Source organism: Bactrocera dorsalis, chromosome 5 (assembly GCF_023373825.1).
Source record: "Bactrocera dorsalis isolate Fly_Bdor chromosome 5, ASM2337382v1, whole genome shotgun sequence".
Lineage (NCBI taxonomy): Eukaryota > Metazoa > Arthropoda > Insecta > Diptera > Tephritidae > Bactrocera > Bactrocera dorsalis.
This window is the reverse complement of record NC_064307.1, coordinates 1,547,805-1,575,271: the sequence shown is the minus strand read 5'-3', so window position 1 is coordinate 1,575,271 and position 27,467 is coordinate 1,547,805. Positions and strand designations below refer to the sequence as shown.

The following is a 27,467-nucleotide window of genomic DNA, read 5'->3' as shown; positions in this document are numbered from 1 at the left end:
TGAAGCTGACGTGAAGTGATAGACTAGCTCCAAAAATAAAACTAGGGAAACTAAGTGTCAACTGCAGGAGCGTCAAGTACTAAACACTAAAACGAACGGAATTTCGAAAATACCATTTACGAAATATTTTTTGGAGAAATTTGTGTGTGTTGGCACAGTACGAATATGAAGGATTTTACCAAAGAAAAATTTTTAAAATAATTTAAAAATATTGAAAAGTCATACACAATTCTGTCACAAATTTTTGAATATTTTTTAGTAATTTTAAATTTTAGTTCTGTTTCGGAAAATTATTAAAAACATAACATGAAAACTTTAAAGAAATAATTTAGTGAATAAGGATTCGGCAATTTAAGGCAGGCTAATGTAAAATTTGTAACTATTTTATTTATTTACATTTTCCAAATTTTTTTCAAAATTTTTCAATTTTTTAAATGTTTCTAATTTTTTGTATTTGTATTCAGAATGGCGCGCAATAGATTCGTCATTTAAAGGGGACGTTATCTAGACTACAGCTAGTAATCTATTCCGATTTCCATTTTATTGAAAATAACTAACAATTGTTTTCAAAACTCAACTAACTCATACATGGTTTGTAGAAACACGGTGTGTGGTATATGTAATAACTTGGAAAACATATGAAACCAGAACTGTCAGCATCCAACTCCTCCGGTCATTCTAGTGTTGACACGTTAAAACCACTTTGCCTTTGTAAAATGCCGGAAATTCCGTTTTTAATGGAATCATATTCAATTTTCTTAAAAAAGTGGTTTTAATGTTTTCATTTTTACGTTGGAAAGGACATTCTGTCACTTGAGTTCCTTTTCTTGACTTTATGTGAACATACGTAATTAAGATTTTGTTATTTAAGTCATCACATGCAAGCCATCTTATCTAGTCTTCGACTTGGGTATCTAGGAACTTCACAGTTCAAGGGACTGGGTGAAGTATCAACACTGCCAATAAATTGATATCAATCCTCTATTTAACTTCGTAAAGAGCATTGACTTTCTGCATGGCATAAAACCTATGTCGTATAAGTAATGAACCTCTTTCTAGCATTACAAAGGACCAGAAGAGAGAGTCAGCTATGACCTGTCGTAACGTAACCTTTGTATTAAGTCATCTTTGCTCAAGATCCGAAAGAGAGTTCAAATCCGAAATTATAGAATTCCTAACCTACAAATATATTTATGTAATGAAAAGGCTTCTGAACTAGTTAATTTGGACATTAGCTTGGAAAAGGATCAAACTTTTAAGTACTAAGGGATTTTAACTAAACCAACTTTTTTGGCCTAAAACAACTATAATAAAAAAGCAAAAAATAAAAGAGATAATGAGAAACTCGAGTTCCACAATCTACTTAAACTAAATTAACAGTTAACAAAGCAACATATAACTGAAACTTTAAAATGGATAGCAGTAAGCAAAATAGAATCGAAATTAAAAGATCAAAACGAGTGAAAGGACATTGTACTACACCACCACTAACCAATCCCAAAAGTCACGCAACCATTGAAATTGAACTTTCCGTTTTCAGCAGCGAGAGGAAATGCATTTTGATTTCTAGCAAAATACTTAAAGCGAAGCTCACTCTAACGACATAAGTTAGCAACAACATTAAACTGACAGTAAACAAAATAAATTGGCCAAGTTTATGCGAAAACTGCTACACCGAGAATATATAGAACATGGATACATATATAGAAATAGACAAAAGCAAGTAAGGCAGCAGAGACAGATGGAGAATATGCAATACGATTTTATGATATTAAACGAATAAAATTTGCGTACAAATCGGCAATGGGAGGAAATAGAAAAAATGGCAATAACGCTGCTACTCACTACTTTCGGTATTGGCAGGCGAAAGGATGGAGAGCGGCAAGAGCATTGAAAGCATTACTAAGTGAGGAATGGAGAAGCAGCAATGACAGAAGTAATAACGAAGCACAAGGGCACACTGTACATTATATTTATAGATATTTATCGCCAAACGAAAGGGAAGGCACGAGAGAACAAGTAAAAGTAAGCAAGACCCCGACTCTCGACGGGATATGTTAAAACGAAGGTTGTTGAGCTGTGCCGGAAAATAAATATAAATAAAGAAGAAAGAGTTGTGCTTTCGACGGTTTACTTTTTTCGCTTTGCGCCGAAAGAAGTCAAGGTAGGCAGGGAGTGGGCCGCGCACAGCATGACGATTTGTGCGCGCAGTAAATGAGGGCATGTTTGACTGGCACGACTGACGGGTTCATATTGAAGAGTTGTATGCCAAAAATCATAAGCGAAGAAGAGGCAGAGGAGACTGACTAATTTGTACAAGTAAATAACAAGCGACAAGGCGACAACAAGCAAAATTGTTGTGCGGAGAATACAATGTGCTAAACGAAGCCGCCAACTGAAATGGCAAAATGTCAAAAAAGCAAATAATAAAAGCAACAACGTAATGAGCGAAAAAAGCAAAGAATGTAGAAAGCCAAGACGAAAAAAGTGACAGTGATCAGGCAGTGTGATTGCAAGGGTTGGCAATTGACATAATAGACATAAATAAAATGTAATGCAAATAAAAACAGAAAATGAGAAAACTAATTTACTTATTTTCGTTGAAAACTGACGTTGTTGTTTGCTGGCATGCCATTAATGACGCATTGTGTGCGCAGGCAGCGCATTGTTGCCATGTACATGGTATTTATATAAATACAGAGTTGCCTGTGAATGTTGGAGTAGCTATGAATAATAAATTCACGCTGCTATGTGCCCGCATTTCAAATGCTTATAACGGTAAACTTATATATAACAGGCGACAAAAGCGCTTTGAGCACTCACAGGCGGCCGCTGTGCGCTTAATAAATGTAAGTAAGTAGGTAAATGAAAATGAAAACGGGAATTATGTAAGAGATATTCGTACTTGTAATATCTACGCACACATACAGGTCTGTATATTTTGTCACTTTCAATAACTGTGTGTGCTGTTGAGCGCAATTCAATGGGATAGCAGCGCCACTCCCTGCTGCAGGCGCCAACAATGAGCGCTCTATTTGAATACGGTACATACTGCTTTGCATTGCCAGTCTGAAAATCAAGCTCTGTCGCAGCATAGTTGCGAAAGTGAAAATGCGGGAAAACCATGAAATTTCGCTGGTAAAATTGACAGACTTGCAACCGACTAACCCAGTTATATAATGCTGTTAGCGGGAAATGGGCGCACAATATATGAAATAATGGGTGTCCTGAAGCCGTTTCAGTGCTTAAAGTGGATTTTTGAATTAGACCATTAGAAGTGCGTTTGAATTTTCGTTATGTGTTAAAATACGGCTCCAAAACATGACTCGCAGATTCGCCAAGGGTGAAAGTGCTACTTAGTGCTACTTTATGCAACCTTGAATTTTGCTCTTATTATTTGAATGTAAGCATTTCTTCCAATATGTTTTGGTCTAAATGTAGAAACCTCTATCAAAGATAAAGGATAATAAGGCTGATGCTTTGTTTTCATCACTACTTCCTCTCTACTCAACTATGTGCTTAGCTTTACCCTATTCCTATTTTGAGAAATTTTTGACAGCTCAAATTAATGAAAGACCTATTAACTAACCATTCTTCTTCTAAAAAAACTCTTTATGCTATATGTGCAAAGAAGAAGAATAAGAAATAAGAAATTATTTTTTGTGTAAAAATATGGAATAGGATTAGGATTTTCACCAGTCCAACTCGCTAACGGTAAAATTTGGGGTTCTTTTGTTGTTTTCAACCATTTTCGATATAACTTTCCTCGCAAATTTATATTTTGTCTGTTACAATTTACATATTTCAAACATATTTTTATGGATGACGTTTGTAAAACATATGTATGTTGCCATATATCATAATAAAATTTTATAGAAATTAAGCATTAACTATGGAACGCAAACGACTACTCAGTCTGCAACAATGCTTAGCTAAATTTTATTTAGGCACAATTTTAGTATGGACTGTGAAGCCGGGCATTAGAGTCAATTTCCAGAATAACCTTCAATGTTTCGAACCGTTTCCCCAACCAGTCGTTTGAGTTTGCTGAATAGCCAAAAGGCACACGAAGCTAAATCAAGCGAATTTGGTGGTTGCGACACGATTTTGGTTGAAAATTCGGCGAAAAGCTCTCAAAGAAGCAATGCAGTATGCAACGGTGCATTATCGTGGGGCAAGAATGAAGAGTTGTCGGCCCTTAATTACATAATCATCAGTTGATCTTGATGGCTGTCCTTGAATCATTTGTACCAATTAAATCGGAACAAACAATTATTCACCAGAAATAATATACTAATATTCCAAATTTCAAGAATATTAAAATTCTAGAATATTAAGAGGATACATTCGCCTTGCGGTCATCAAAAATTGATTTTTCTGAATATAAGTAATATATCGATGTATAAATATTTGAAAATATTCTCAGAAAATTGGAAGTTGGATCGTCTATATTTTCAAATATAGGAACAAGTATTTTATGTTAGTGTAATTCAAAGACGTAGCGGAAATTATCAATGTAACGGCTAGACGGAACGACTTAAAACTTTCGAGCGAACCTTGTATCACCTTGACCATGTCAAACCATAATTGAATGGACTAGATTCTGGAAAGACTCCAAATTTAATTTTTGACTAGTCTCTCAATATTTACATGTATTGAGCTTTAGTAATAATACCTTTTTTTGTTATTGGATTTGAAATAGAAACATCTTTAAAGCCGCGAGATCTCTTTTCCAAAGTCATCCTCCAAATCTGCTTCAGAATGGGTGGCAATCAAATATATCTCAGTGTGCTATTTTTCCGAAGCAATCCTCATAGAGTCAGGGAGTCCCAAGTGTTAATATTACTTTTTGGCTTGATGACATTCTAAGTTGGCAGCTGTAAATAAGTTTTTTGCTAATGACTTCAATTTGCATAACGGAACAATTTTATTATTTTCCTTTCGAAAGCAAAATAAAAAGGAGAAACAGGAGAAACTTGTATGGGTCATATATCAATCAGACGTCACCGAAAGTGGGTGACCTTACAAGCACCGGTTTCTAGTTGAATAAGGGTTCAAATCTGTTGAAAAGAGTAATATGGCAAATATGTTTGGCATAAGTGAAATCAATTCGAGAGAAACCAAAATGTTCGTTCTGTAACACCCTGTAAATAAATATGTGCATACATAACGTTACGAAGGCGCAGAATGACTCTTAAAGACTAGAGTGGCAAGTAAATAGACGCTGTGGCACTTTGCTGTGCGGCCTGAGCTGTAACTTCGCCTTTTGTAAGCCTCTTTTGGCTTCCGTTTTTTTTTTCAAAGTTTTTATGATTTCTTTTCTCTTACCAACTATTGTTATTGTAATTCTTGACCTATTTGAGCGGGCCGTTAGCGCACAAGCAAACAAACAAATAAACGAACAAAAAGGCAGTCAAACGAGGTGTTGCACAAAGTGTGAAGTCAAGTGTGAAAGCAGTCGGTCAAATGGACGAAGTGGCGAACGAAATATTTATTGGTGCTACAAGCAGCCAGCGAACGCTGAGACGAAGAAAAATAAGCAGAAGCAGACGAAGAAGAGCTGACAGCGAAAACAGTGAACATTGAACATTGTAGCATGCAACCGCAATCGCTGCGCGGCGTGGCGCGCGCTGACATTGTCATACTCAAGTCAAAGGAATTTCGAGCAACGAATTTCCGCCATTGCCCACTTGAGTATGTAAAGGAAACTTTAATGTTGCAAAGTGCACGCCGACAACTGTGCATCGATATACTATATATGTATATAATATGGGTATATATGCCTGTATGTATTTGCAGTCTGGTTGCGGCGCCATTGGCGTGTAGCAAACTTGCCGCTTTGCTGATTACAAATCAATTTGGTGCGCGCGCTGACCCGAAACGTTCAAACGCAATCGATGCAGGCGAAATGGCATTTAATGAGTTTATTTCGCCGATGGCAAAGGCTTTGCTGCATCGCGCCAGTAAAGCGGCAAGGAAAGTGTGACAAATATTTGGAGAGCGAAAAAAACCAAAAAAACGGAAGCAAGAAAACTTCAAGATGAAAAAAGTGGTATTTTTCAACAATTATCTGCCTTGCTTTCGCCGCTTTTTTACAAAGCAGCTTGCTGAGTCTGCTTGCAACACTTGCCGCAAACAACAACAACACTTTTAGCAAGTGCTTGAGCATGCGGCATGTAAGCAATGTCTGCTGAGTGCGCACAGAATTAAAGAAAATGAATTAAGGCCGAGCGTTTTTCTTCGTTCTGCGCTCTTTTTTCACTTTTCAAACAATAAAGCAGTTAAAAGAAAGAAAGCGAAAAATTTGTGAAATGTTGCACTTAAGTGCTTGGAGAGGCCAATAAAAGAAGTCAGCTGACTTTGGGGAAATGCTTCAAAATTAATTTTCAATTTGCTCGACACGCCAGCACACGTACAACGTGCACACACACACATACACATACACACATGAGCACAAGAGGAATTGCAAAACTGCATGTGTGTGTGTGTGTATGTGTTTGGAGAGTCTTTGGCACGTAAGAAATTTGCAGTTGTATTGCGACGGCATGTCACCTGCCGAATTGCAATTTATTGGGTGTTAAATGGCAACGCCGCCATGGCAAAACATAAAAGAGGACAACTCGCAAGCAAATACTTAAACTCTGCTGTAATGCTATGTGCCCGCACGGTATATGTATGTGTCAAGTACGTAAAAGTTGGAATTTGGTTTATCGCAATAGCCCTGTAGGAAATAAGTGCTGTTGGCATAGCTGATGCGCCGCTGAAAGTTCCCAATTAACTAATTACTGGGGTATAACCACTAGCAAATCAGAAAAAATATTTGAAAACAAATATTTTTTTTTGAAAAGGCATTTAATTTTAAAGTAAGAAATAATAAGAAGCATTTACAGAATTTAAAACACTTTTTCGAACCCTTTGATCGCAAAGCCGAGAAGATTTCCGAAAAAGTTATCAGGCGGTGAAGACGATTTTTCATCATAATTTTTTTCTAATCCAAAAATAAAAAAAATATATTATTTTAAATGAATGAAAAAAAATTTGAATTTAAAAAAAATGAGCGATTTCTAAAAAAATTATTTTTTATGGAAAAATTTGCCTCAAAGTAATCACTCTAGTCTAGAGGTAAGAATTTCAGGTAATTTTTGAAGTGTCGAAAGAAATTAATAATTTCAAAAATAAAGAATTGGTAAAATCGGGATTTTCTTCTGGAAATCTAAAACAAGAGATTATTACAATTTATCAATTAAAATGCCGCAATGTCTAGAATTAGGGAAAATTTTGAAACAAATATTTGCACGAAATCAATTTTTGTACCACTTTTTTGACGAACTTCTTTAAAATAGTAAAAATTTGAACTTGGTGATTTCGAGAAAAATGTGTTAAAGCTTCATCCCGAATAAGTTAAGATGCCGGGTCAGCAGAACTCTTATATACATACATCTATTTCCGAAAACAATTTCAGTTTTGAATTTTTTTAACGTGTTCTCGAATAGTTGAACTCTGAATATATGAAAAAAATCTATTATTTTATTTCTTGACTAGACTACCCCTTAAAATTTTGAGAGTCCATTAAACTCAGTTAAAACACTTAGTTAAAAATTCTTACAAATAAGCTCTTATCTTCGTAACTATTTGCCGACTTCAAATTTTTGGATCGTAATTTTCCCGGTTTATATTTCGTTTTAATTAAATTTTATATATTTTTTCATTTGTATATTTATGTTTATAAACTTTTTTTCTTCATTATTTTATTTTACATTATCTCTTTTTTTTTACTTTATTTTATTTTTTTTTACTTTATTTTAATTGATTTTATTTTTTATTTCCTGCTGGATCGTGTAAGCACTTTAGCACCGTTGCATTGCCGCTACGCTTTTACTGATGTGCTTGCAAACTCGATCGAATACCTACACACGTGCATAAGCAATCGGTAAGAATGGTCCAGCGCATGTGTGTTCGGGTATTTATGTTCCGCAAAATTGCAGCATGCGCGCTTACGAGTGTCATGCGCCACGCGTGTCCCGTTTGCAATGCTCAGCGAAATTACGACAATGCAGCTGCCATTCCGAACGTCAACAACCCCGTACACCGCACGCCAAACACAGACTCACCTCCCGCAGACGTTGCTTGCCGCTTGTTTCTGCCAGAAAGTGCAAGCTTTCCACCTACCGCTCGCTATGTGCTCGCGCTTTCTTCCGCCAGCTTCTTGGTATTGGCGCGGCAACCGCACGTTGTCGGATTTTCGCGTGCCCCGTTGCATTTTTATTATTTCTCAAATTTTTCTGCTCGCATCTCGACAATTTATATCTGTTACACACTCTGTTGTTGTTCTTTCGTTCTTTTTTTGTTGTTTCTGTTGTACCCTTTTATGTTTTCAGGCTGCAGGTTTTTCGTATTCCTCTTTTGGCTGCGTAATGCGAAAACGCTTTTCAACACCGACTGCTGGCGGTGAGAGTGTGTGTTGGTCCTTGCTTTGCTGCTTTTAACAAGCATTAATTAAATATGCCGATTGCATACAAATACCTCGCCACGATTTGCTTGCAATGCAGCTATTTTCCGTGTTTTCCTTAAGTCCTTTTCCTCGTGCTCTCCCCAGGTGAGTACAAGCGCGCTGCTACAAAGAATTGCTATGCGGCGGCGGGAAGTTCGAAAGCGTCAACATGTCCTTACACAGTCGACCCGTGTATTGGCTTTCAATTACCTTCGTTAAATACATGGGGGGAAGCTTAGGGAAAACGAGCGAAAGTGCAGACTTAATTTTATTTAATGAGGACACGCGGCGGAATTTATTTTCATACCTGTACGAGTATGTAACAAATGTGTTTGGAATAAATTGCAAATGATCAGACTTAATCAAAAAGAGTGGCATAAAAAATGCATTGTGTGTTCGAAAAAGTTTGGTACAGCAATAGGCACCGCTATTTCTCTATTACCCAGCCTCATATATTGAGATGAACTCTCTACGGCCACTTATGTACATCTACTCAATCAATATTTCCTGAGGCTGCCTATGCAATATTTTGACCAGTCAGAAGAAGGGACGGTTTTTAACTATTTACCTATATATAGTACATATTGCATTAAGAGATCGATGGTAATGGTTTCCATTGAGGTCATTATTAAACTATTGTCAAAAAACGTATTCCTTAAACCATTTTCTGAAAACTTTTAAGTAAGCCATGTGAAGACTTTATTTCCGCTCTCTAAATTTTATTAAGCTAACTGAAATAAGGCCGAAAAGACTGATCAACATACAATTTCCACACGACCTTCTTAGATATATTTAGCAGATAATGATTGTAGAAAAACGATTTTTGATGACAGTTACGATTTTTTAACCACTCTGACTCAAAAAAATGTCTTTCTTTTTCAGGAGCCGCCATTTTGTCAAACTATAAAAGTCCTTCAATCACTGTATTGTTCATTAAATATTAAAATATTTGTTTATGTATTATATTTGAAATAATTTTAAGCAAAATATCATCCTTAATGCCAGACACCTGTTTTCGGAGGGGCTCCTGCCGATCAGCCATGGGATCAAGAGAATGAAAATTTTTTTCAAAATGAATCACTGATAACTCGTATAAAGCGGCATTAAGTTCTGTAAGTATACATTATATTTGTTTATTTATTAAATAAAATTTCACTTTCATAACAATTTTACCAGAAAATACTGTTTTTTCTGCAGTGCAAGTGGATAAAACTCATATAGTACATCGTAAACTATACTTACAAAGCCTCACTCTTCTTTATTTTTTATTTTTTTGTTATTTTTTTTCGCTAAGTATATATTTTCAAATCCTCAATATGTTTGAGTGCAGCACTTGCTATATACTATGCCATATAAAAACTCTCCTGCTGACGACAGCAAATATTAATAATAATTCCAACTGTCAGGCAATTAAAAAAAGGTATTAAAGACAAGCTGCGGCGAAGCTTTACGAGATGCCACATTTTGCCGTTGAAATATCAGCAGACAGCCGATGAAAATGGACAACGAACGGATAACAGACAATCAGCGACGGGACAAAAGGCGGCGGATTGTCAATGGCGCGACTGCAAGCCGGTAAAAAGGAAAACAATAAGAACAAAGCAAAAACTGGCGGCGCTGTGCTTTTGTGATTGGACTTTAAGTAGACAAGTGACTGCGTTATTGTAAATATATTTCATATGTTTCTATATACAAATTACATACACATATGTGTTGATTGAAAATTGTGTTCAGAAAAATACAAATAACTTCCATAAATTTCTTATTAAAAAATAATTAATACTTATACATTTAAGCACGTATTTCCAGAAGCAACATTCTTTTCCACGTTTAGAAAATTATAATTCAGCCGTTATGTGTTATCTCTCATAGTTTCTTTATCACACAATAGTAATCAATTTGGTTTCCTCTTGCTTTTCGTTTCCTTCCACCAAGCATTGCTACTGCACACACCGTTTATTGCCACCTTTTTCATCACTCATCATGATGTTTCCCTCATCAACTCTGGCTTTTAACGCAACGGGGTGCCGACATGCGAAATTCATTCTATAACTGTACTTATATGCAACTACAATAATGTCTGTTGCACAATTATAAATCATGTGTAGTGATTAAATATGGTCTCATATATATCACGGCGTCTACACTGATAACTGTAAACTCATGCAAGCGAATGCTTAATTTATTCTCTACTTTGAGTGGCATTTATTAAAAGAGTTCGCGCGCATTTCGTTGACATTTAATTCGCATGCCAGACTCATGTGCGCGTATGAAAATGAGCATTAAGAAGAAGGTTAGCTATTTCAATATGCTATAAATTGAAGATAGAATTTCGCTAGGAATACCTATAGTACTAAACCTGATTCTACTGAAACTAGTGAGTGGGAATACATAAAACAGTATGTGCTCTCAATTCACCAGTCATATATATATTTTATGAATTCTAGCCGCCCGAAAAGCAGTGCTATTGCGTGGGCTAGTGGAGTCAGCATTTCTTCACTGAAAGCTCAAAAAAACATTTTCCAATACAAAAATGTTGACTCGTTCAGGTTTTATAGCACAAAAATGTATTTTATAATAAAATGAATATTCTTACTGAACTTTGAAAAGGCTACAAAGATGCCACTGTCAAAGAAACAAGCTTAGGTTAAATCCTTTTATTTTTAGCCGCATCAATATATAATTCACAAATATATATCAACTCTCTTTATATACATATGTATACATACATATATAGCCATTCACTTATATTTCAATCAAGATCCTTTTGCAATTATTCCATATAATCATTCAGCCACAACAAAAAGCCTTTCCGCCCACAAATGTTCAAAGGAATAAGTGTAACAATAAGCAGTTCTATATAAATGTGTGTAAATCATGCAACGTTGTAGAAATTATTTTTTATAATATTTTTCAAGGTTTTTCTTTACAATCTGCGGCATAATGCAATTCAAAAGAATTAATGTGTAACATGTTACTCATACGCATGTGCCCACACAACCGCCTTGAATGTTATTCATACGCCGTGTCGCACTTCATAAAGAAATATACTCGTATTTAGCTGTTATGCTAAGCACAATTGGCGACCTTGCGTAACCGCATACGCTGACACATTTTGATTTGATATTTTTATAAAAATAAATCATTTCTTTCAGGGATTCATTTGAAAATATTATAAAAATAGCTGTATAAAAAAGAAATAATGAAAATGTTTTTCATTTGAACATAGCAAAAGGTGTTTCTTATTTAGAATCTAGAAGATAGCAATATTTTTAGTATATTATTACGGCTAATTGTCATTTTGCAAGCATATTTTTTTTTATTTCAAAATGTTTGAAGATTTGAAATATTGAGATATAAAAGACAGCGCTATGGTATTTGCATATTTTCAAAACAATTTCCAAATTTTTTCGAAAAAGTTTTACATTTTTCGTTTTTGAAAAAATATAATTGATAGAATTCAACAAGAATTTCTCCATTTACTGAACTGAACTGAGACTGAGGGAAATATCCATATTATGACTTGTTAACCTATGGAAATAGAGTATGCATTAAATACCGAGAAAAACGAAATGTTTGAGTATTAACACTACAACTGTCCAGCTTATAACTGATTGAGACAAAATATATTCTACGGTGTCCAATTTCTCTGAAAAATTTAAGTAAAAAAAAATAATGTACAAGTACAATGTACATAGTTTAAATATTCTAAACTAAAATTTTTCATGCAACAAAATGCCTTTGCTAGCATAGGCGGAGATCTCGTTCAGCACAAAACTCGCTTTCAAAGCAATCTAAAAGCCAAAAGTGTTAATTTTCTTCACTTATTTCACTTATATATTCTTTTCGTTGGCAATCTTTGCCCTGCTTCCCATCCCCACAGGTATATAAAACAATCGCTGATTACGAACATTTCCTTGCATTGTTGTTGCTGTTATTGTGCCCTTCAAACGGAGAAGTTCTTCGCTTTTTCTTATTCGCATTTCATTTCGAACAGTTGGCTGCCTCAAATGTGCAGGTAAGTTCTTCAGCCACTTGTTGTTTTTTGTTTCAATTGTTGTTGTTTACTATAGCACCGTTAAAGCGCAAATTTGCAAATGAGCTAGTGAATGGCTACGGTGTTGTTTTGACTTTTAATTGAATTTACACTCGCTTTGTGTTAGTGTGTCTACGTGACTGTATGTGTGTATGAGTGGCGGTTCTTTTCTCTGTTTCGCCGTCGCTTTTCTTGTTGTTTTCATTGTGCTTGCAGCATTTAGTGACAATACACTCCACAGTGTTGAGTTTTTTGTGCCTGTTGTCGGCATAATTGTTATCCTCTTTGCCGTTTCTTCAGAGCCAGCTTCAGCTGCGGCGTGTTGTGGCGCTGACAGCCTGCCTGCCTGCCAGCCTGTCTGAGTTGGCCATTCCATTTTATTGACGTGGAAATCAGCGCGCGTCTTCACAACGTAATTTTCTTTGTTTTTTTTCATTTTTGTTTTTGTTTTCTGATATTCGGATTTTGCATCTTTTTTCCGCTTCGAATATTTTTCTTTTAAGGCGAATGTGAGCGCTAAGCGCACACTAATTAATTTCTCTTTTTTTCTGCTATAAGTTGTTTTTTGCTGTAGTTGTCACCTTTTTCGATTTTATTGCAAAAAAAGCTTTAATGTGGCTTGACTTCAAGCGCTTCTATGTGCTTGTGCCAAGAACCGTTGTTCTTTTAATTATTTTACTGCCACGGATATGCCGCGCTGGCGCTCGCCCTATTTAGTCCTACTCAGGCTTGCCGCCTCTACCAGCCACGGTTTGCGGCATTTTCGCATTAATGATGAGGTATTTATTTTTCTCACAGGATTTTTCACCTTCGGTTTTATGCAAATGACGTTTTAATAAGCTTCAAGCGTCTTGGTGCTTGGCTTTTTCTTTTCGCTCACTTTTTCTTATTTGGCGGCTACATCGCATTGTTACGCTCGTCTGCATGCCCCTCGCTGGCGTCTCCGCGGCTTTTCGCCAACGACGCGCGCTATCGTTATGCTTCGCCTGCCCGATTTGCATTTCTGATTTTGCTCATTTTAATTGAGTTTTTACTTCTGAGCATTTGAATTTTTATTAAATTGGTATTAACTGCAGAAAATCCTTTAGTATGAAAATTCAAGATAATCTGCGCCCTTAATTAGGGCGAAATACAATGGTATAATTGCGCGGTGTCTCCTTCGGTATGGGGGGTAGAACGCACACTCTCTTTTAATGAATGCGAATTATGAGCTTCTTCGAAGTAATGAAATAATGGAATTGTAATGCCATGAATAATTGTTTATGCACATGCATTACAATCAAACTCAGCTTAGAAGAAGTAATCTCATAACCATGGGAAAACAAAGCGATTGCTTTGAACGGGATTTTCGTTAAAAAGAAAATTTATAACTGGATTTCCTGCATTATGCGAACTTCCTCGTGCATAACAGGTGGCAAGCTTGGTATTGGAAATCGGCGCTACTCAGTGAAGAGTGCTGAGATCTGCTTCAATAATTATAAAACAATATTTATAATAACTTTTGTCAAATAAAATATCTGGATTAAACCTTAGGCTAAGCACATATTACAACTCAGAGGCGCAAATGAAATATTGGAAATTGTTTGGGCAGATTTTATATGCCCCAGTTTTAGAGTATCACGTACAATGTATAAGATCATCTAAACTGATGTCTTTAGTTTTCATCTGGTTCACTGTGTGGTCGGCTTAAAGACTAAATTACATCGTTCATTATCAGAGTAACGAAAATTCAAAGTACAATTTCTGACACCAAATATACAGTTGTAAAGGAAAATCAAAATTAAAATTATCATAACTAAATAGTACCTTAAAAGGTTTCCACCTATTTCAGTTTTTTAAGGGGTCAGTAGGGTCATCTTTTTTCAAAAATTTTTGCATTTTCTGTTCCCTTATACCCTTAGAATTAATGTAGAAACCTATTGGAAAGTTTCGAAAAAGGCCCAAAAATAATAATACCGCTCGACGCTCGGAGCGCTCGCAGTGCACACCTCAAACTTTTAACGCGTTTTTTTTCAAAACACGCTTTTTTAAGCTGGCGGATAATACTCCGGTCGAACTACTCAAACGATTTGCTTAATTTTTTTAATGTTCACAATACGCCTGGCTAGTAGGGACGAGATTCATAATTTTTTTATAATTTATCGAAAATGTTATGACAAAATTTATGTAAAAAAACATGGGGAAAAACTAAAAAAAAAACCTTAATTACCTTTTCATTTATCAACATTTTTTCATGATTCCAGTAGGGACGATACCCATTCACGTACTTTTAAAGAAATGGTGTCCGCCAGTGAAAAAACGCATATCATTCACCGAGCCATTTCTCCGACAGATGACATCAAAAAATTCCGAAAAAATTTGTTTATATATTCCATGATATACCTCATGATATGTGAAAAAAATTATATTGTAGAGTAAAAATTTCTATGAAAAAAGTTTCAAAAAACCTGATGCATAGATAATTGCATATCTAACACGGTTGCCACCTATTTTAAATTATATTAATTTAATAACATCATATCACATTTGGCACAGTCTGGTCAACACAATCGATAAAATATTTAATACAAGCGCTCACAGGGCATTCTTAATCCGCATCTTTAAGAGTCATGAGCTGGCTTGGCAGTAGTACTACAACCATCGCAATCTGACCTCGTTGCAGTGAAGATATGACGACACAGCTTGACGAATAGCTGCTCAGGGAGAGAACGAACATGGACATAGAAGCCAAACGTCAAGCAGGCGAACTCTGAAATCAATAATCCTTATAATACTGATCATTTTGATATATACAATCCACCATTTTATTGCTTTAGCAAAAATTGTTATGTGAGCAACATTAATTTTATTCTGTTCAACATATTGCTAGAGTTTAAAGATATCACTACTAGCGCTCTCCTGGCTTACATGCACTTCAGCACTCAATCGCACTTCCACCGCTCATTGACCCGTTACTTTTGTAGTAATTTAAGTACGCCACTTGTGTTGCAGCGCCAAACACATACATACAAACTGTTATATATATATAAAAATATATATATCCATAAATATAGAAGCATTCTTGCACATATAGCGGCGTACAATGGCTAACGTAATTAAACCCTAGAGTGTACGTGCCGTTTTTAAAATAACTTCAATTCTGCAGCAACGCTAACGCGATCAGAGAGGCTTGGACGAACGAAACTTAGAAAAGAATTAATAAAACTAAAAAGGCACACAGAAAAAAGTTTTTAAAAAGCTTGCGATTCACTTAAATAAAGCAAACTGGCAAAGCAAACGCTGAATAAAAAGGAAAAATGCACACACACACAATCAGCGCAGCAAGGCACAGCAGAGCACAGAGCAAGTTTGGCTGAATTGCCTTTTGCACCGAAACTGTCGGGTCGCGCGGCACGCTTCCGGGCGGTCAATGGTCGGCGGTCATATCAGAAAGGCTTAGTTGTTTGGTTAGTTGCCAGACCGAGCGACAGCGGGGCCAAACGCCAATGTTTGTGTAGCGCCAGCGGTGATGGTGATGATGGAGGGTAACCGCTTTTGTCGCGCTTATGTCCCAGCACGGGTGGCGGCATAGTTTTGCGCCGCCGAGTTGGAGTTAGGAAGGAAGTGTGTTGGTCAGCCTCAGTAACTGGGAGCTACCGGAAACGGCATCCAGACAATATTGCAGCGTTGCAGCAGCAACAGTTACACTATTCGCTTGAGTGCTAAAAATCCTGTATTCATGGCTCTCCATTCACACAGCTAATGCGAAAAGGACACCGTAATTGAAGTGTGGGCAAATGCAGTTGTTGCTGGGAATAAAAATATGTTCGCCAAAGTGAACTGGCCAGTCGGGGAGTTGATACCCACAAACGGCAAAAGCAGCAAGGGCAACAAAAGTAACGAACGCATTGTAGCAAAAACTGCACGAGACTTTGCAGAGAAATGCGCACCGCAAAAAAGCAATTAAAATAACTCCATTTCACATTGAATGTCATTACGAGTGAAAAAAAACAACAAAAATAAGGAAAAAAAGAAATGATTTAAAGAAAAAATGAGTGTAAAAAATGAGTGTATATACAGCAAATGAGTGCCCTATTGTCAGGTAGCTACTTTAAAGACCAATGCACATATATGTGTATGTGTATATGTGTGAGTGCGGTTGTACATTTCTCCACGTTGCAGCATAAAAGCGCCTCTCATATACCCACTTACATATATTTATACTTATTTATTTCAGCTGCCGACAGCACACATTGTTGCCAGCGCTGCACACTTTACCCCTCATCCTCTCTCTCTCTCACTCCCACCCCAACCCCCGCTGGAGTTGCAGCTGCGGTTTAAAATAATCTCATGAATTTCAATTAAAAATTGACAGTAAAGTAAAAATACGTTGAAGCAATGCAAAGCGAATGCAATCAAAGTAAATGGGAAATTTCCTTCCAAACTACAGCAACGTCGAAGGGTAAAGCGAAGTAAGGAAGAGCAGACTGTTTTTAAGCGGGAGTGTGTATTTTTTGAGAAATTTTTAAAACTAATGAAATGAGTTGCTTTAAGCTAGTCGCAAGTAAGAAATATATGCATGCTCACATACATAAATGTACTACACATTTCGTAATAAATAACATTATTTATCGGTTTTCGATAGTTGTTCTCAACTTGAATATTTTTTGTGCCCTGAGCTAGGTATATTAAGTTCGTCACAAAGTTTATAACACTCAGTTTATCTTATAAATTTTATACTATATATACACGATCAGCGTGGTGAACTGAGACGATTTAACCATGTTCGTCTGTCTGTATATACGCGAAGTGGTTCCCAAGTGGTTTGTGAGCTATCGATCTTAACATTTTGCGCACAGTCTTTCCAAACCAAAAAGCTGCTTATTTGTCGGAATTGCGGATATCGAACCACTAAATGTTACATCAAAAAATGCAGTGAAATTATTCAACAAGCTTATTATAGCTTAGCTTGTTTTTCATTTCATTTCTTTTACACATTTTCGATGTTTTGAAAAACTGTAAAGAGCAAACAACTATGGACTTTGGTACCATATTTTCATTGAGGGATTCAAGGACTTGAACTAAAAGATACAATACAGAACGCTTTACTTTACACCGAATTTTCGCATATTCATGACGCGAGAGTTCCTGAATTCTACGATCAGCATGCCTTTAGGGCCAAAATAACTGAAACCTAGCTTCAAATAAAACCCAATTGAAAGACAAGGATTAAAATATTTACAGCGTGAACCCACTGTAGTTTAAGTTCAAAGATATTGTTCACACACCACAAATCGTATTAATTTTAAGTATCGCCTCGCGCTTTCTGAACTGACTTTCATGTTTACAGCTATGTATGTATGGGTATGCTTTATATGCGAGTACATTCTTATGTTCAAAGCTTTATTCCATTTATTTCCATTATTAATTGAGTTTTTGCCTTCATTGCACATTTCCACCAAGAAAAAAGCATCGTAATTGAGTCAATATTCATGTATTTGTGCCTTCATGTGTGTGTGTGTGTTTGTATGTATATGCGAGCATGTTCATATTGCATAACTTGGCCTTTGCCGCAATAAGATATATGTGTTATATAACAAACATCATTAAAGTTTAATTATATGCGAGAAAAATATGCAAGCAAGCGGAATAACAACGTCAGCGATAACAACAACAGCAACAAGCGCACAAATTGTATGCACTAATATAGTTTTGATCTCCAGCATTTATCAGTGAACTTGTGCTGTATGTGTACTCGTATGCTTGTGTTGTCTATGTGTGTGGCTGAGTGTTTGCAAAGGTGTGTATGATGCGGGTGTATGTGGGGAGTCATATTCATTCTATTTAGGTCAGCTGGTCAGTATTATTATTTATAGCACCGCAGATGCTGCTTTAATGGTTTCAGTAACCAGATTGGTGGCATGAGTGTTCTGGATATTGATGTAGTTTCCTTCTAGTGGGTCACCGCTTGTAGGTTTCAGAATTCAGAACAAGATTTTTTTTTTCATACCTTCTAAAACTTGTTTCCTTGGTATAATATAGATTAAGAAACCCGGTTAAGAGATTATAAAAGCATGAATGCCAACATATCTACTTTACGGCATACTAAATCCACCGGAAAGCTTTAAAACTACAACAATTTGTTATTGGCATGTTATTTCGAATCTTGAACGAAATTGAACCATTCATCAACTTAAGTGCTTACACCGATACAGTCATCAATGCCACACATTCGCACTTCTTTAAGCACCAATAAATAGAATCGCATGGAAGTAATCACCTATTTCCCAATGCTGCCAACCCTTTTACACTTTCTCCTTTTAAATATATTTATTTTGGTGGCACCCAATTAATGACCAGCCATTCACCAATACAACCACACCAATGGCAATCTGTAGTGCCAACCTCAAAATAATCAATTTTTGTTTGCACCGGACAACACAAACACACACGCACACATACAAGCGCAGCTGCCCCAATAAACTTATGCACAGACGAAGCATATAAAATATTCATAGGTTAAAGTTTAAATCGCACCTTTTCAACATATAACCCACATTTGGAATTTTGAAATAAATAAGATTCTATCGCCCTGCGTCTGACTGGCTAACTGACTAACAGAGCGTTGTGAATAAATAGTGAAACGATGAGAGGACTTGGGAAAAGTTGGCGAAAGTGTAAATGAAAACGTTTTCGCAAGTGTGAATGTGAGTGTGCGTGTGTGTGTTCGCATGCACCAAAACTAATGGCAACACATTTTACTTGTTCACACAAGCGTCGTGCGGAAACAATATAAAGCAAAATACAAATAAAAATAAATTTTTACAGCCGCGTGCATTGAAGTAGGGAAACAAAATACAGTATAACATTTAAATAGTTAAATACTCGTACAATTTAATGCTTGTTAATTTCGAACTTTTTCCAAGACTATTTTTAATAAAAATTAATGTCCCTTAAAATTTTTTTAAAGTATCATTTAGATTTTAAAAAAATTATAAGTAGATACAGAGTTATCATATACAATTTTCTTAAATAATCTTATGAGACAAAAGCAAAAACTTTAGTAAATAAATAATTAAGTTTAATTAATTGACTTTTATTTCGACTTAAAAAAAGAAATATTTTTATTTCCAAAAGAATCAAAAAAATATGTTAAACTTGTTAATAGTGCCTGTTCATGAACATTTTTCAACAATAACATACTTTTCTTTCAAAAGTACTTTTCAACTTTTACTAAAAGTTAAGTGTTTAGAAACTTCCCTTGAAAAAATTATATTTCCTTATTTCTTTCCTATAATGTATATTTAAAACAAGGTGGCAACTCCAAAATCCAAGATTCAAAAAATCAATTAGTACGAAATACATGATGCCATTCCAAGCTCTAACTATTGATATTCAAACGCTAAAGTCTTTTCAATACTAAATTGTAGCATACATTTCGGAGTGGCCATAAAAACTAGCAATTGCAAGCAAGCAATAAGAAGTATTGCAATTAAATTCTCCAAAGTAAAATTTTAGGTGCACCTACCACTTGACCACTTCGTTTAGCTATGGTGGCTTCTTTATTGTTATTATACCTACAACAACAGCATAAAAAATTTGAAATTACAAAAAATCAAAACAACTATAAGAACAACGACGTAAAAATACAATGAAATATGAAATTAAAAAAAAATTAAAAATTAAGTTATTTATTTTGATAAAAAAATTAAAATTAATTAATTAAAATTAAAATTAATTAATTAACCCAATTTAAATTTTTAATACAAATTTAGTACATTTTTTTTTTTGAAACATTTAAAAAAATTTTTAAAATAAAACAAAAACAATTATTTAATTTACAAAAATTAGTATGTATCTAACATTGCCTTCAAACGCCTTCCAAAATGATCCCAATTCAATGTACAGCGCTTTACGCTTAGCGAAAGCATACAGCAATAGCTGAAGCACAAAGCCATCCATGGATTGCAGCAGCATTTGGGGCAAACGCCACGAGTGGCATGAATAAAAAAAACTACAACAACAACAAGAACACAAAATCGAAAGTAATGAAATTCTGTAAAATCGATTCAAATGCCAACACGTATTGGATCACATATCATATAAGCTATTGCTGGCGCATACAACACCTACACCCATACACACATACACAAGCGCACGCACACACCGAAGCAATAAGACGTGTGCAAATCGCCGTCGAGCTGTGAATGCAGACATTCTACAAATCTACAAATGATTGCAGATCCTTCTTCACATCCTTCATGGCGCACACAGGCACACAGCGGAGCATGGCAAACGGCTAACGGTTTTATATTTTCTTGAAGCACAAACAACCATTCTTGCCACGCTTCCACACTTTCGAGGCGGTGTGTTTGTGTGTATGTCCGTGTTTATGTTTTGTTTTAATAAAATTTTCATTCTATTTTTATTTATACGACGTTGCATTCCTCGTTCCGAAAATCAAAAGCAACAACAAAAACAACGAAACAACAAATCCAAAAACATAACAACCTTTAAACGGACATTAAAGTGTAGTTGAACGGCTTGACTGAGCTTCCTGTGAGACTGCTAATACTGGCATCGCCGGAGTGGCCAGCGCTAGCCTCAGCTCGCAAAGCACGCCGTATTCGCTGGCTGAGCACGCCACTGTAAATCAAAAAAATATTTCGTATAAAACGAAATACCCATAAGGAATTTCAGCAGAAGGAATGGCAAGAAATAAAAAATAAATAAATAAATTGTTGCAACATATATGAGGCTTTGATGTTTATGTGTGTTCTACGTGCGCATTAACAGTTGGAAATATGTGCGTGTGTGTGTACGTGGAATATTACATGCACTGAGACGCAGACATCTGGTTAGACACACGACTGGACCCATTTAATGGCAACACCAACACGCTGCCATCGTCTCCGCAGGCAGAAACAATCTGACAGGATAGCAAAAGCTTGCTAAGGACAACACACACACGTACATACATAGTAACGTAAACGAAATGTTAACTGAAATGTGACATTGGTATGTGTGATTTCCGTTTCCTATTCGGACTTTACTTGGACTCACCGCGTATTTTTTAATATCTTGACCGTATTTATTTGATTTCCTTTTACAGCAGTATCTATGTCCTTGCTTCCGCATCCATATGTCCACTTTGCTTATGTCTACCTTTTTGTATTTCTTTTTTGCAGGAAAGCCGTAAAATATAATAACGAAATTGTTCAACGACGTTTTGGTGTAAATTTTCAGGTAGTCATGTAAGTCTAATATATATACATACACACATATAAGTCGCAATTTGTACGCATACATATGCGGTTGAATTGAAAAGGTAAGCACAGTGTAATAAATACTCTTTAATTTTAATACAGATGTTCCTTAAATCTAACGTCATTGAGGTGAAATAAACAGCTTTCTGTGCAAGCGGAGAATCAGTGAACTTGAAACTTGGTTCGGTTGAAAAGGAGACGTTAAGGCTAAAATCGGTTAGAACAGAATTGACATGTTTTCTGAGAACGGCATTTGAAATGAGTGTGTTTTCCGCGAAATTTGTAACAAAAATAGACAAAGTGGCATTTGAGTATATTTTTTAATTTATAAATTAAGTAGAAAAGATTTTCGCAATATTTAGTTTATAAATGAAATTGAAGAGGAAATTAGACGACAACGAGGAAAACTTTAGGCGAAGCATGTTGAAATTTTTTTGCTAAATCATTCTTGCTTGATGTTTTTCTGCCAATGAAGACCAAAGTAATGGATAACTACACTCATATCCTATACGAGAAACACAAGAATTTAAGATGAGTGCGATCCCACAAAACGCCATTAAACGAAAACGTATAAAGCCACTGTAGAAATTTAAGAAATTAGATCGATATTTGCTCATCAATTCGTAATGAGCTTTTTATAGTTAAACATACATTGTGGCAAAAAAGTACATGGAAAATGTAAATAAAACGCAAACTATTTAATTAATTATTAATATTTATTTTGTTGCCTTCAAAGTGATCCGCAGCATATGTCATACACTTATGCTCAAAATCACAATGAAAATAATTTGAACGGACTCCCGAGAGATGGCGAGCTCTCTTATCATCTCTCTAACACTTGTCGGACGATTTTCAAGGACTAGCTATCTCTCGACCGCTCGACCCCCTTTGGAGGCTATGTACCATTCGTAGGTTTGTGTTTTTGATAAAACTGAATCCGCAAATGTGATTCTACACACAAAAGTTGTATTAGAAATACCAAGTTTGAGACAAATTCTTTGTTAGACATTTTTATCCTTTGCAAAAATCGCAACGCACTACCGAGGTGTACCGACTTAAGCAGCTGTTGTAAACAAACCGGTTGACAGATCTCACTCATATTTGGCATAGTAATTAAGCACAGTCCTACCAACTTAGCTAAGTAAATTTTTTTAAGGGGAACTTAATTACACTTTCCGGGTGCTTTTTTGTCTTAATGTATTATAATCGGGAATTTGAAAGCCTTCATTATTGAAAGGTCTTAGTATAGCAATTTTCCGAATAAATAATAATTTTTTTGTTTAAGATTGTTAAGCCAATTTATTTTTCTACCACGATTATTCATTTAATGTTTAATAGTGACACTAAATGCAGTGTAGTTTTCTCTTTTTTTATTTAATGCGCACAAATGTAGGCAACGTTATTTTATTTCTACATTTTATGAAATATAATCAATGATCAAGGCATGCATTCAGATATCATCGCGTAATGGATGTTTATTGGTCAAAGAATCGCATCAATAATATAGCTTTATACTAAAAAGCTTTTGTCAATTTTTTTACCACAAATCTTCCCTTTCGCTAAAACAGCATAACTCAAAACTTGCAAAACAAATATAAGGTTTAACTGTTTGTTTTAATGAAACATAATACTTTTTTTACCCAAACATTGCAAACAACTCAAATATTTATGACAAAAACAAAGACGAATAAGCATGTAATACAAAAGCCGCGGGCAAAAGAGCTGTAAGAAAAGAGAGCAAATCAAATAACTATGGCATAATATGGGAATTACATTATTAGCATTGGCAAAAAGTTGTTTTGAGTCTAACCATTTTTCTTATTTAATTTTTTACTTTTATACAAATATTTATATTTACATTCAACTACAATATTAAATATCAATACTAATGTTTTAAGCCTGTTTTTACAAATTCGCTCTCAATTTCCACACAAAAAATGTCCAAATTTAGCAATTAACGATGTTTTGTTGCTCATTTGAGTAACCGAAAGCGTTTCGATCAATAATGATTACTTTAATTTATCTTTTATTTTTGGTCTAAAAATAGCGCAGCTTAATTTGAGAATTTCAACCAACAAATTGAACAGCAAAACAATTGTTTAGCATTTGGACCATTGACATTTGCCAGCCTTTCGTTTCGTTTACAAAATATGTAAAGCAGAGCTATATTTAGTGAATTTCGTAAAATAAAAACTTTCCACCTGAAGCTTTTATACACGGATTAAGGGCTTTTACGTTTGTCTGCGCCAATTAATTATTAAAAAAAGCAAAAAACTACATCAACGATTATATAAAATAATATGAATCGGTCACTCTAAAGACCGAAAACAAGCTTCTACGGATTTCAGTGTTTGAATTCATTAATAATTTATTATTCCGAATTTTTTATCTCCTTTCAATGGCACGCGGTTTTTGCTTTCTAGAATAACCGCCAATTAAACTGAATCCATCCATTTATTGTCTGCCTGGCACTGATGCTTTCGCTATGGCAACCACAATATTTAGAGCAAATGTATTTACACAGCGTTTTGCGACGCAGGTAAGAAAATAATTGATGAAAGATTTATTTATAAATAAATATATAAATATAATGGATTTCGATAGAAATAGTGCAGCTTCACAATAATAGGTCAAAGGTCAAGCAAATGCCAAAGTTGTGGACATCTATGAACATATGTTTTTTATAGAGAACCAGGACAGAATAGGCTTTCTATCATGTAAAACGTGTCTCACACAAATTAGCGAAGGATTTAAATCTGCCGCCATTTATGTGACAAAATGTTGACAATAAAAAAAGAAGCAAATCGACAGCTGAAAGTTTAAGCCGAGTAATCGAAAATTTCACTTAAAATATGGTCGAAATAGTGTTTTACCTTCGTCAACTACATAAGAAGATTAATTGAAATCGGGGCAAATTTAATTATTGCGTTAATTTTGGCACACCCTGTACTACAGTACGGAAAAATATTCTATCAAATGCTGAAAAAATGTTTAACGAATTTGCGTGTAATGCTCGAAAGCTATAAGGTTACTTGATTTTACCACTAAAAATCCATTAAGGTTGCTTTAGGGAATTAAAGAAGTTCTTGTGATATTTCAAGTTAAGACATTTTTTGGGTCTTATTACCAAAATTTCGTGAAAGAAAAGTTTTTGAATAAGATAAAAATAAAAATCCCCGCAATTTTGTTATGTGAATTTTTCACATAAATTTTAAGGTTAAAAAGTCTCTAAACTGAAGTTATAGATATTTTCATTTCATACAACTAGAGCGTATAACTTTTTAATAAATGACTCGTAGTTTCAACCTAAACCTAAATAAACCACTATTAACTCTTAAATTTTACCCTTACAAATTCAACCCTTCTTTTCGGGGCTTCGGATCGTAAATTATCTTTCCTTAATGTTTTTTATTTCATCTTTCATTTCCGATGGGTTTCAATCAATTTAAATATCTTTTTTCAGGTTTCAGTTCAGAGCGTTAAAAATGGCCTATGAATGACATTTCATTCTGAGAGCAACGAAAAGGATTCGATTTTTTTTTTTCAACTAAATATGAGATGTTAATCCACGTAAGATTTACTAGTAAAGTACTATAATAAACCTTTAGTTTTACATGAAGCCTTAAGGAAATGACAGAAAATTAGAGTAAGTCGCATTTATAAATAAAATTGAAATAATAAAACAGAAAACGTAAGTAATTTTCTTTATGAAGTTGGTAGAAAAACTATTTTAAATGTTTATCTGCTGACGCTGACTGACCCGGATATTCTGGGACTATGCTGGAATAAAAATAGAAAATTTTTTTCTCTTTTCTGCCGAATTAATTACTTCTTGAAAGCTTAAAGTGAACTTTAGGTTAAAAATAAAAAGATGGGTATTCTAAAACCCTCTGGCTGCTCCAACTCCCGCCCCAAAAACATTATGTTTAGAATGAGCTTCTACTCTAGCTCATTAACGAACTGTCTACATACCTGATTGTTTGCGAAATTGCCTTTCAACAACAGCACTCCAGAGTCTCACAAGTGCTTACACAAACAAATTTTCGTTTTATTTATCACACATCTGCAACGATACTTTGCAACAGCAACACTCACAACTCAAACGAGCACCTGCATTAAGCGCGCATTTACGGAAATTTTAATGTCAACAACTTTTGTTTTTACGAACCGCACAAGTGCCACGAAACACTACCGGCAACAATGTGCTCAAAAGTAAGTAAACAAATCTAGGTATGTATGTATGTGGGCGTGTACTTAATGCTTGAAATGCGCACCGTTAGCAGCAAAGTGAGCAAATGATAATGGTCGTCCGCGCCTCACTCTAGTAATTTGCTACCGTTTAACGCGCACACCACGAAAATTTAGTATTTGCACTTTCGACGAATAGGCAAGCGTTTAAGAATCAACGCGCCGCATAAACGACAGCGTTCAACAATTCGACACACACACACGCACGAGTTGGTGCAATTTTTGATTGTGCATATGCGGATTTTATTTATCGCAGCAGTTGCTTGTACTCACTAGTGTTGTCCTTTTTGTTTTTATAGTTGTTGTTGTTGTTGTGCTTGTTATATGTATTACGCTCACGCAAGCAACAAATTGCTGCTGGCAATTTCACATTCGCTTTCTTTGTTGCTTTGTTGCTGCAATTCGCAGGAAAATCAAATTTATATTCGAATTACCGCACATAAAGTGCTTAATGCGGCGCCTGTGTATGTGTGTGTGAGCACAGTGCCCGATTATATGGTTGTTGTATATTTGTGGGAGCCTCGCGGCAGCGCTGCCGGTGCGTGCTTACTACGCTGCGCGCACAACACGCGTGCCAACACCAAAAGTCCGCGGCGTCACTACAAATGTGCTCTTGTATGTGTACGTGAATGTGTGTTGGTGTGCGCGCTGCTGCTATGCAGTTAAACTGTTAAAGTACACTATAAGTAAGTACATACACACATACAGACAGCGAAGGCGTTGCTGTTCGCACACTGAACACAGCACTGAAGCGGCTGGCAACTCGAACGCAGCGCACGTACACACACGTTGGCGACGTGACCTATGTCAATGGCAAAACGACCGCACAATGTTGATTTTATGATATAATTTGCCAATGCGAACGCTAGCGGAAATACATTTGGCTGGCGCTCACATTCAGTATACGCGCTACGATTGTATCTCGCGCGCACACAGACACCCACTCACAAACACTTTTACTGCGCGGCGTGAATAGAACTAACTGTCCTAAATTCTGTGAAGCTGCCAAGACGTTCGTTACCACGCTAGAACAGCAGAAAACAAGGGACTCGTAATTTCGTTCGCTAAAAAGGAAAACTAACTGTATATCAGCTAATGCACTAACGCAACGACCCAAAACACTACGACGAGAGGTGACGAGCTCAACGACTATAGCCGCTTAAGACACACTGACGACTGATTCGGGCCAAATCAGTTGAATTCGAATGGCGAGCGCTGCGCTTACACCGAGTCGTATTGGAGTTAGGCAGCGCAGAAGAGCTGACAGCAAAGGTGTGAGGGCGGTCGGGTGGCACAGCGTAGCGCAGTTGTAGTTTTATGTGCTTTATTATATATTTTTATGCTTGCTTAAGAGCAATGCGTTGCGTTGGCGCGGCATTCGTTAAACAAAAGCGGCCAGCACGATGCCGAGGTGACGCTGGCCAACAGCGAAAATGTGGCATGAGGA

General features: G+C 35.7%; 1 long non-coding RNA gene across 1 annotated transcript in view; it reads right to left on the bottom strand.

Moving 5' to 3' along the window:
* LOC125778729 (uncharacterized) overlaps positions 1–27,182 on the bottom strand; it is a 142,190-nt gene extending 115,008 nt beyond the window's left edge. Inside the window, exon 1 of the long non-coding RNA XR_007422886.1 lies at positions 25,745–27,182. This is a non-coding gene — a long non-coding RNA (uncharacterized LOC125778729). The remainder of the gene's footprint in view (positions 1–25,744) is intronic.
* Positions 27,183–27,467: the final 285 nt, after the last annotated feature.